The sequence below is a fragment of the Tupaia chinensis genome, unplaced genomic scaffold (assembly GCF_000334495.1).
Source record: "Tupaia chinensis unplaced genomic scaffold, TupChi_1.0 Scaffold149178_1, whole genome shotgun sequence".
Taxonomy (NCBI): domain Eukaryota; kingdom Metazoa; phylum Chordata; class Mammalia; order Scandentia; family Tupaiidae; genus Tupaia; species Tupaia belangeri.
In genome coordinates, this window is record NW_006209026.1 from 1,070,307 (window position 1) to 1,082,439 (window position 12,133).

A 12,133-nucleotide genomic window follows, 5' to 3' on the forward strand; every position below is an offset into this window, starting at 1 on the left:
AGCTGCGGCGGGGGGGGAGCTTTCTTGTTTCTGTCTCTCTGGTACACATACACACCCTATAGCAAAAATCTCTCTTGGGACCAGCAGTTGGCATAATGACTACATCACTGAACTCCCATGTAGTCAACCACAGTTCGAGTCTCGGACCTGGTGGCTTAAACTTGCACTGGATGTGTGTGTGTGCGTGCCCAAGATTCCTAGAGGAGAATGGAGGAGAAGGGATTGCGGCATGGCCATTTCCCCTGGGGGGTGATTTCTTGCTTTCTGTCTGTCTCTCTCTCTCTCTCTGTCTTTCTGGTAAGTGCATGTGCCCTATAGCAAAAACCTCTCAAAAAAAAAAAACTCTCTTAAAAAATTCAGTACTGGTTCCAGCACCTGGCATGGTGGTTAAGGTACTGAACTCCCACATGGCTGACTGTGGTTCAAGTCCCAGACCTGGTGATTTGCTTTCTCATTCTCTCTCTCTCTCTGTCTCTTGCTCATGTGCACATGTGCCCTATAGCTAATTATAAATAAAGTGAAGTAAATAATTAAAAAAAATTCAGTACCTTTATGTGCTATTAATTATGATGGCTTAATTTATTTTTAGAGAGATTTTTTGATAAAAGTCACATGACTTGCCAAAGAGACAGAAAAACAGAGAGACAGAAAGCAAGAAATGGGGATGGCCATTCTCTTCTTGGGATCATGGACACGCATGCACATGTGCCTGGCATGAGTTTTAAGCTACCAGGTCTGGGACTTGAACTGCAGTAGACCACGAGGGAGTCCAGCAACATAATAATCACACCATCTTCTGGTCCCCATGATGGCTTAATTTTAAATGATTGCTTTTCCTAGTGTCTTAACTCTCTTAGGGTTCTTGCTAATTCTGAAGAAATATCTCATGATATTAAGGCCATTTTTAATATGCATACTAAATTGAATTTTAAAAACTTTCAGAATAGATGGGTTATAATAAAGTGAAAGAGAAAGAGCTGCATAAAAAATGAACCTGGTATCTTAGTCCATCTGGTCTCCTATAACCATAATATAGACTGGGTGGCTTATAAACAACAAAACCTGGGGCTGCCCTCGTGACCTGGTGGTTAAGGAAGCCAGATCCCACATAACTGACTGCATAGCTTGAATCCTGGCCCCAGTGATTATATTTGTTGTATTCTGGAGGCTGAGTCAAGATCGAGGTCTGGTCAGGGCTTGCTTCCTTATTCATAGATGGGGTTGACTTCTTTCTGTGTTCTCACTTGGTGGGATGGCCCTGACGGAGCTCTCTGGGGTTTCTCTCATAACATGACTAATCACATTCATGGGGGCTCTGCCCTCTCAACCCAGTTAGCTCTCAAATCTTTGCTTGCTGCAATAGTATCATTACGTTGGGGATTAGGATTTCAACATAACAAAGTTTGGGAGAACAGAAATATTCAGTCTATTATACTTGATAATGACCATCTCTTGGCTGTTTATGGTAATGATTGTGAGTGTTCCAAATTTACTAATACTGTACACTGAACAGTACTCTATTTTAACACATCAGGGGAGGAATTGTGTATGTATGCATATGCAAGATAGATAATAAAAGTCAGAGGACATCTATAGAATATCCTTGGTGAAAGTCTTGTTTTGCTTTTTTGTTGCCTTGAAAGATACAGAATATTATGGGATATTCATAGGTTATTAAAATTATATAAAACATGTTTATTGTATAAAACATGGTTATTTTCGCTCCTCTCTCTCTTGTTAAGAAACTAATCCCATGGTAAGAGAAGCTTTCACAAATTACAAGAATATTCCATTTTACTTATAACTTAACTGTAACTGGGCCTGAGACTTGGGCACACTTACTCTTTTTATTGCTTTTTCATATCCCCATCTCCCTATATAAACTCTTTTCATGTTTATGTTTGATTCTTTGTTCAAACCCACTTTTCTGGTGATGGGTCTGTTTTTTGACCATATTTTACAGCTGCCTTGACAACATCATTTAAAGCAGCTTGCAGAATGGCCATGCTCATCTGCCACCTCTGCTAGATGTTACTTTCTATATTAGAAGCAATAGGTGTTCCACCACCAGAACTCTTTAGTGGATCTTTATTGACTGCCTCTATTGGTAGACTCAGACTGTTTTGCCAGTGGTTCTAACATGAAACAAGTAACTCGTTGCATTTTTATGTATCATATTTTGATTCTCTACCATTCTGCAGTAAACATTCCTTTGTGCTTTGAAATAGGTTGGTAGTAGCTATAAGCTAGCTTAGAAGAAAAGAAAAGGGGTGTGGTTGGACAGTTTTGTCTCTAGGTTGAATAATTGCCTACATGAATACGAAAATGTATTTTTCTGATTCTAAAGTGTGTGTGTGAGTGTGTGTGTGTATTTTTTCTTCATTATTTGAGCTCCTAGACGAACCATAACAATGAATAACTGTAACCTACAGAAGTTTTAAGATTTCATAAAATTTTTTTCTAGGGACCAACACATCTTTTGTTCCATTTGTCATGTTCTTGGCACTGAAAGTTTGAAGATCTCGATTGTGAATTTAGCAGATAACCTCCTAGGACATCCTTACTATGTTTTTGTCTAGTGCTTCGTCTTGCTTATAAGTCATTAAAAAAAATCAATGTTGCAATCACATGAATTATAAAAGTTATATAAATGTTGACTGCATGTAATATAATTCTACATTGTAAGGCATCTAAAAGCATCTAGGGATGAAGCATTTAAAAATGTATAAAAGTTTTATGGTTCACAAAAGCTATAAAGACTTTTTTCTACATGCTTTTAATAAGTTAAGCTCTTTCAGGAAAACTCTGATTGGCAAATGAAATTGTTAAACTACCAAGTGTATTTTATTTTTACTCCACCATGAGAACATAGAAAAAATATATTTGCCACAATTACCACATGAGCAAAATGTGATTTTAGAAAGATTTATTAAATACCTACTCTTTTAAGATGATGGTAGTGATTGATGGTAACAAATCTCTTAAGATAGGTTCCCAGCTCTCCTGGAGCTTTCTGCGTAGGTGGAGCCATAAGCGTTTTAAAAATGGGCCAGGTGCAGCAGCACACTTGGGAAGCTGAGGCAGGAGGATTGTGAGTTTGAGACCAGCCTAGGCAACAAAGCAAGACTCTGTCTTGAATGAGTGAATGAATGAACAAATGAATAAGAAAGAGACAAAACCAAATAAGTGTGCAAATCAGAAGAGAAACAAGTTCACAGGTATTTTGGAGACTAGGAGGTTTTTATGGTCATCAAGGTTATCATAAAAACCTTTAAACAAGGATTCACTCCAACATAGAAGGCTTAGATAGGTAGAGATAGACTATTTCAGATTAGGAGAATGGCACATGCACATACTTGAGGGACAGCTCAAGCTATATTTGAGTTGGTTAGAGTGGAAGTTTTGCAGAAATGAGATGAAGTTCAAACTGCGGATGGCTGTGTGCATTGAAAAGATGTGATGCCCAGCACCTACCCCAGAGATCCTGAATTCGAATTTCTTGGAATGTAGCATCAAGCTTGGATATTTTTCAAGAACTCCCTTGGTGTGTCTGAGAACCATGCCATAGTCATGAAAATTCAGGGCAGGTGTGTGATTGGCCTACCCACGTGGATGGTCTCTGGTCTCCCGTACCTCATATGTCAGAGAACGCCGTCTCTCTGTTGCCTTTGCCACTTCTAAGCTATTATTCCTTCTCTCCTCTTAAGGGTTGTACTTCTTTGAAGCACAAAATGTTCAGGCTTTTTTCTAGCACCTTCTAAGGCTTTTGCACCAGCCTCCTGGTTCTGTCTACTCATTCACTAATATCTTTATCTCTTTGCTTACTTTGTCTCCCTTCCTTTTAAATGCTCCTGTTCTCAGGAATTTGCATCCACAGGATGGTCTGGTCTCTCACGGTCCTTGATTTTTTTTTTTTTTGGAGAGGTTTTTGCTCTAGGGCACGTGCACTCACCAGAAAGACAGAGAGACCGAGAGACAGAAAGTGAGAAATCACCCCCCAGGGAGGATGGCCATGCTGCAATCCCTTCTCCTCCATTCTCCTCTCAGGATTTTGGGCACACACGTACACGCACCTGACGTGAGTTTAAGTCACTGCGTCCGGGACTCAAACTGCGGTCAACTACTTGGAAGTCCAGCGACAAAGCATTATGCTAACTGCTGGTCCCTCAAGGTCCTTGATTTTTTAATTTCACTATGCTCACCCTACCCCTCCATACCCAAGCTCCACAGATACACTCTTGGTCCTACTGTTAGGCTAATGTTTAGTTCTTAAAGTGTAGTCTGTGGGCTCATTGAGGGGTCCATTATATTCTTTCAAGGGTTGGTAAAGACATAATTGTTTTCATAATAACACTAAACTATCTTTTTCCTTTTGTACTTTGTTGACATGTGTACTAATAGACTAAAACTGCTAGTACCTTAGTGCTAAACAGTACTAATAGTCGTTATCTTCTTTGCTGTCACTGACTTGCAGTAAATAATGCCAGTTTCACTGAAGAATGTCCTTGATGAGACAGAAAAAAAATATTGTTCTATTATTTCTCAGACATTAAGAACATTTCTTTTTACTCTTCTATGCAATGAAATGGAAAGTATGCATAAAGCACTTTGGCATGGTGAAATACAATGGTTGGGTCAAGGTAAAGCACTTTTGTGATTGTTTAAACTGTGAGTGAACTAGCCATTTTTTTCTCCGTGGACTGCTATTTTTACTTCCTGGAATGACTGACACACTGTGGTTTTCAGACTTAGGCATTTGGTGATGTTTTCTTGAAAGAGAATTTCACTCCTTATTTCAAGGAAAACAGCTGATTATATTTGTTGCCAGTGTAAATGTAAGCCTTGTAATGAAAAGTTAGAATTTTGGATAGTTTCTATCTACTACCCTGAGCTTGAAAGCTTTCTAGTATTTAAAGACTTTTCTGATATGTCAATTTTTATAAACTCTTTATAATTTAGGGAACTATAATAGTATGGGGGAGGGTGTTCAAAAGTTCATGGAAAATATGTATTATGAAAAAGCTACATGTGGATATCAGATTTTTTTTTTTGCACCAAAATGAATTTGTACTTTTATTTTTCACAAACTTTTTGAAGTTCTCTCATGTTTTCCAAGTGACAGATAACATGATGTTACAAAATCATGCATGGATAAAATGTCCATTCAAAATGCAAGATAGACTAATGGATTTAATGTTACAAAATATGCAAAGCTACTTGAAACAATTTCAAATCCCAAGCATAACTAATCTTTAAGAAACTGGCACTTGTTGAGTTTTTGTGTAATATTGAAGAGGAACGTGCTCAATGATCTAAAAAGTGCTTGCAGTACTCTTCCCTTTTTCAAGTATATGCATCTATGCTAGGGCAATTTTTTTTTTTTTTAAGAAAACCAAAACACTGTATTGCAGTAGCCTGAGAGTACAGACAGAAGCAGTTAAAAGAATGTGCTGTCTTCTTCTTTTTTTTTACAAAATTCTTTTATTTAACTTTATTTATTTATTTAAATTTGACCAGAAAGGGACAGAGTAAGAGGGAAGGAGAGAGAGAGAGAAAGTGAGAAAGCAAGCTGCCAGGTCCAGGACTCAAACCACAGTCGGCCATGTGGGAGTCCAGCACCTTTAACCACCATGCCACCTGCTAGTCCCGCACTGTCTTCTTTTAAGCCACACATCAAAGAGATTTGCTGTGGGGCAAACCAATGCCACTTTTACTCTTATGCAGTTGTTTGTTCATAAGGATATTATTTATGTTTATATGTAATTAATTTATTATTTTAAATAATATTTTAAAAATAACTTAAAATGCTTTAACCTGATAGATATCAGTGCATATAATTATAATAATTTATAATAGGTATGACACTAACTTTTCAGAGTGCAAAGGGGCCCTGAGGCCCAAGTGTTCAGGAACTAATGCACCGAAGCTAAGTTAACAATAATAACATCACCACCCCCAAAGCTCATCTGTACACATGCCACCATCTAACCACCACTCCCTGTCCTTCCACTCATGCACTGCCCTTTCTCCTTGGAAATCTCCAATCTACTGGCTCTCCTATGTTTTTCCATCCATCGTCCCTGTCATGGCCTTGCCTCCCTCCTAACCCAGTATATAGTCTGGACTCCAGCAAACCCCTGGCCTCTCCCTTTCCCAGTAGACTGAGCTTACTACCACCCTGACTGTAATAGTCACCTGCTCAGTACCTGCTGCTAACTGTCCTGGAGACAACTGCAGAACTGAGCTCACTGGTCTAATCTCAGCCCTGCTCTACTGAATCCCCCATTCTCATTTACAGATAATTCCGTCACATCCTCTTCCCCAATCTACTCTACTCTCAACTGCCTTGCCCACCTCTTGTCCTCCCTCACCCTCTCACCCTGCTTTAGGCTGCTGTGTCCTTATCTGCTCTGATTCCCCTTCTGCCTCATTGCTAGCTGTTTTTTCTGTCTCCTTTTATAGGTTCTTCTTTCTCTGCCCAGTCTACAAAGATTGGAGTCATGCAGTGGTTTGTCCTTGACTCTCATCTCTATCTAGATATTTGCTTCCAGTGCCCTAGCTAGCTAGCTCTTGGCCGTGAACACCACCTCTAAGGCAGGATCTCCTGTATTCTAACCACAGCTCTGAGCTCTTGCATCAGCACCAGATTCATGGTCCTTGTGCCTTCCTGGCATCTTCACTTGGATATCTAAAGGGCATCTTAATACACATAACTGAGTTTGGGTTCCCTATCTCATAAATGGCACCCCATGTCCCGTCTTTACCCTCAAGTTGAGAATCATTCCCCTGTGTTCATTACACCTCCACCCAAGTTATGGAAGTTCTGTGGTCTCTACCTTTCAACTCCCCATCACTGCCATGATTCTCATCCAGGAGCGTCATCTTTCCTACATAAGCTTTCTTACCTACACTCTGTTATACTTTCCTAGTCTCCCTGCTTCTGTTTTCACCTCACTACAGTCCAGTTGCTATCCATCAGCTATATCTTTCCTAAAGCATGAAGTAGCCAAGTCACTCCTCTGCATGAAGCCTACCAAGGGCAGCCCAAGGCAATTAGGGTAAAACCAGACTCCTTTATACGAACTCCAGGCCCTGTGTGGTCCAGTCTGCTCTTACACTCTGACTCCTTCCAGCATGCCCCCCTGTCACTCTGGCCCTCCTTCCTTCACCAATACCAGTTCTCCTCTCAGAGTCTAAATTTACAGTCATTTCTTTCTTAAATCTCTACCTTTGACCTTTTTATTGCACCGCCTAATCGTTTAATTCTTGGTCAGATGTGAACTCCCTCAGAAAATTTCTCTGTCTGCCCTAGCTAAAGAGCACCTCTCTGCCCTCTACCCTCAAGCCAAGCCTGGCATGCCATAACACATGGTCCCGCTTTGTTTTCTTCCGAGAACCTCACATCCTCTGTGATGTAGCTGTTTTGTATTGATGTCCCTCTGGCTCCCTTTATGTGAGCCAAAGTTCCAAAAGGACAGTCTTGGGCAGCACTCCATCAGGAGTGTCTGTGTCATAGTAGGTGTGCAGCGTTTGTTTTTTGCATAAGAAAATTAGTTACTAACGTGCAGCTGTGATTATGAAACTAGGAATATGATCGGTACTGCACGGTTGCCTGGCAGTCATTTTCAGTGTTACCTGTAGCCTGGTTTCCTTTTCCCCTGTGGCCTTAGAATTAGTTCCTTCCTTCCTTTCCTTGTGGCTTAGGGTGTTAGGGCCAAGATGGAAGCTGATAATTTTATTTGTTCTGTTAGCAGCAAGGAGAATAATTAATGGTAGTTTGAAAAGCAGAATTATCATCCTTTGCATTTATCTTAGCACCAAGATATTTGATAGAAATTTGTCTGCTATTTTATGATGGAAAATTCCGATAGTCTCTTTTCATTGTAACCCCATACAAATTTTTGTCATGTCTTTTTTAGTACTCCAATTTTCTTTCATCTTAATAAAATCCTTTAAGCCTTAGATTTTGATATGATATGCATAAATGTTTTGAATTTTGTGTTAATCTTCCTAGAATTTGTTAAACCTGGGCAGCCTATCAGAATTTTATAAGCTAGAAAGTTACACAGAAGTAGAAAAAATTGCTTACTGGAAGATTTCACCAATAGTTGAAAGATTCACTTTCTCTTTTTAAACTTTGCTGTAGTACTTATGTAAACCATTTACTTAGCAATTTAAGCCATTAGTATGTTTCTCTGCTTAGTTCTTCCTAGATTAAAGGTATTTCTGGCATGAAAGTATCTGACCTTTTGTCTCTCTCTTTTTCTTTTCTTTTTTTTTTTTTTTAAAGAATTACTTAACATTTATTTATTGAAATTAGACCAGAGAGGAGCAGAGTGTTCAAAAGAGAGAAAGTGAGCTGCCAGGTCTGGGATTCGAACCGTGGTTGGCCATGTGAGATTCCAGTGCCCTTAACCACCACACCACCTGTTGGCCCCACCTTTGTCTCTTAATATTTATCTGTTGTGATTTGAAACACAACTGATAATGAGCAAGTGCTTTCCCTGGTTGAAAATCAGGCTATGAAGTAAAATAAAAATGTATACATCTGTCTATATTATTGAATTAGAATTTCTGGATACATATTCAAGTGTTCTTTTATTGGTACAAAAATGGATTGCTTAACTTATGGCTTTTGTGTCTTTAAATACTAATATACTGAACTTGAGAATGATTTAAGACTGCAGTTAACAAATATGTTTTTAATCTTTTGTGTTGCATTGAAAATAGTATTTACATTTCTCATTGATAATATAATAAAGTACATTTATTAATCATTCATAAAATAATCAATAATTACTAAAATAATGATTACGATTACTGATTGAGTATTGTATTGAAGTCATTATCAGTGTATATTTTGAGCATGTTTTAACAAGTGATGATTAACTTAAATTTTGAACTTTAGTAACGGGCCCAATTTGGCTGTTTCTATGTAGGGTGGACATGCATGCAATGATTCTTGCTACCTTTGAGATAAATTATACAACTTGTGTTTCTACACATTACTCTTAAATATGTTCTGAGAGATGAGGGTACTGAGACTTGATGCTTTGTGGCACCTGGTCCTTTTCCGTGTGGTGTTCCACCTCTGTTCTTCTGTTCTTGGTATGGTGCACCCCGTGTCACTCCTTCCAGAGAGGCCTGAACCTCTTACAGCTGATTCTCTGTTTCACTTTTCCACTGACCTGTATCTCATGGTAGACAAGCTGAGGCAAATTTGCCTCTCTAGTGTCTGTGGTGTGTTAGGCTCAAGTTTTCTGATCTATCACTGTTGAGTCTCTCAAGAGTTCGAGGACACCACTATTTTTTTTGGGGGGGGGGTTGCTATAGGGTGCGTGCGCTTGCCAGAAGACAGAGAGAGATAGAGATACAGAAAGCGAAATCACCCCCCATGGTGGATGGCCACAGTGCAGTCTCTTCTCCTCCATTCTCCTCTCAGGATCTTGGGCATGCACACACATGCACCAGGTGTGAGTTTAAGCTACTGGGTCTGGGACTCTAACCACGGTCGACTACATGGGAGTCCAGTGACATAACCATTGTGCCAACTGCTGGTCCTGAGGCCCACCACTATTATGTATTTAGATTTTTTTTTAGTTAGGTCCAAATTTCAAAGATCACTCTTATTAGAACTTAGTTTTCTATAAATGAAAATAATGAAAAATGGAAAATGTGTGTGTGTATATATGCATATATATATATATGCATATATATATATATATTTTTTTTTTAATAGAAGGAATAAGGTCAAGTCCTGATGCTGAAATTTCATGGCCTTAAGTAAATTGCTTAAGATTTTTGCCCTCTCTCTCTGTTCTTTTTCCAAATGGTAATGGTGATTATACTAACACAAGATTGTTGTAAAAAAAAAAAAAAAAAAAGTCCTACACATACTAGTTTTTACCTCTAAGAGGACTCTATTTTACCTAAAACATGGGTTTTTCAGATTAAAATCTTTTAAAAATTTAGTTCACATACAATTGAAAATATACCAGACTTTAAATATTCACTTTTCTCTTTATTCTTACAGCTGTTATTGAAAAGCATGTCTTTTCCATAGGACGTGTTTTGGAGGATGGCTGCATTTGAGCAGATGACTGTAGGTCCTGAATGAGAAGGACTCTCAACAGCAGGCTTCACGTTTCATGATTGAGAAGGTCTCTAATGCTGATTTGCTCCTTGGTGTTTTCCCTTTTTCTCCATAAGGAGATGGGAGCATTGGCTGATGGGCCTGTGGAGGGTATGTCACCCCCTTATGCAACACTGAGCACCCTCATCCGGTGCCTCTCCCGTTTCTGACATGGGGTTCACACTTCGTTCTATGTACTCACTACTGCCAAGTAGGTGTTAAGAACTTTCTATTGGCCAGGGTCTATTCCAAGTCCTGGTGATAGTCCTTATAATTGAGGACACCAGGTACATTCAGGTACAGGGAATGCAGAGAGGACAACATACACATAATTACATATGTCAGCATGTCAGTGGTGTGCTAACGTACAAATAGGGTCAAAAGGTGGAGGAGAACTGAGTGTGTATGTCTGTGAGAAGGATGTTTTAGGCAGCCTGGTCAGGGAAGGCCTTTCAGATAAGGTAATGGTGGGGCTAAGGCCAGAATGAAGTGAGACTGCTTTCAGTGCGTCTGCGGTAAGAGCCCTCCAGGCAGAAAAGCAGCAAGTGCCAAGGCCCTAAGGTGAGACTATATTAGGTGTGTTTGAAGAAGAGGTTAGTATGGCTGGAGTAAATGAATAGGAAAAGTATAAGGGACCTAATGAGGTAGGACCTGATGCTGTTGTTGGGTCTTGGGCTTTTGTACTGAGTGGATCTGAAGCCACTGGAGGTTTTGGCCAGCAGAGTGAGATAACGAGACTTACCTTTTGAGGGGATCACTCCAGGTACTATGTTGAGAATAGACTGAAGATAAGTTGAGAGGAGACAGGGCAGTCAGTGAAGAGTCTACTGCAGAAGTTTAGGGGGAGATGACTGGATTTGACCAGGGCTGGTGAGAAGTGACCAGAATCTGGACATGTTTGATGGTAGACCTACAGGATTTGTTGTGGGTCAGAGCACATCCGTGTGGCTTCCCTCTCCCTGGCAAGGTGGCTGGCCTAGTGCGTGTTCCTCATGGGGGGAGGCATGGTCCTGATGAGGCACTCAGCCTTTCCAGAGTTCTTTTTGTGCCTTGAGGAAGGCTTGATTCCCAACAACAGATTGAAAAACAAGATGGTGCTCAGAGGACAAGTTTTCTTAATTTAGAAGCTCACTTCAACACTTATGGCATAAGAAATCTTGAAAGCGATACCTTAGAAAAATCATTGTGAGTGCCGTCCATTTTTTCTTCAGCCAAGAAGGACGTTGATGTAGAGGCACAGTAACTGCCATGGCTTCCAGTGCTCTGGTGAGACCTCAGATGCGTGGCCTTCTGGCGAAGCGTCTATGATTTCATGTTGTTGGAGCAGTCATTATATCCCTGAGTGTTGTACAAGTTTCTGTAAGTTTGCTGTGGCTTAACCAAGAAAGAAGGCATATTGCAGATTTCTACAGAAATTATGATTCCATGAATGATTTTGAAGAGATGAGGAAGGCTGGTATCTTTCAGAGTACAAAGTGATTTTGGAATGTAAAGAATGTCATTGCATTGGTGCCATGTTCCTGAACTATGAAACATGAATACATGGGCTAAAGAATAGTTTCTCTTGATAAATTAAAAAAAAAAAAAAAAAGAAAGAAAGAAAGAAAGAAAGAAAAAAAAGAAAAAAGGAAAAAAAAATCATTAAAGGGTTGGCCTGGGGGACCAGTAGGTGGTGTGATCGTTAAGGTGCTAGACACACCCACATGGCTGACCGCAGTTCAAGTCCTGGACCTGGTGGCTTGCTTTCTCACTTTCTCTCTCTCTCTTTCTCTCCCTGTCTCTCTCTCTCTGGTCAAATTTAAAAAAAAAGAATGAATAAATAAAATTAAATTTAAAAAAGGGTAGTGCAGAGGTTAAGTGCTACACCCAGGGAGTCAGATACCACGTGGCTGGCCACAGTTCACATACTGGCCCTGGTAGCTTAGAAAATATGTATGCCCAAATCCCAACAAGATAGGATCGTGGTATGACCATGCCCAGTTGGGGGGTGATTTCTCTCTT

At 39.8% G+C, this 12,133-nt stretch overlaps 1 protein-coding gene and 1 long non-coding RNA gene across 2 annotated transcripts in view; both read left to right on the top strand.

Annotated features, from left to right (window-relative positions):
* LOC102474987 (microtubule-associated serine/threonine-protein kinase 4-like) overlaps positions 1-12,133 on the top strand; it is a gene marked incomplete at its 5' end in the record, with an annotated part of 327,526 nt that overhangs the window by 110,678 nt on the left and 204,715 nt on the right. The window lies entirely within an intron of this gene.
* The window catches only part of LOC102472880 (uncharacterized), a 23,932-nt gene continuing 21,980 nt past the window's right edge, over positions 10,182-12,133 (top strand). Inside the window, exon 1 of the long non-coding RNA XR_001369890.1 lies at positions 10,182-11,629. This is a non-coding gene — a long non-coding RNA (uncharacterized LOC102472880). The remainder of the gene's footprint in view (positions 11,630-12,133) is intronic.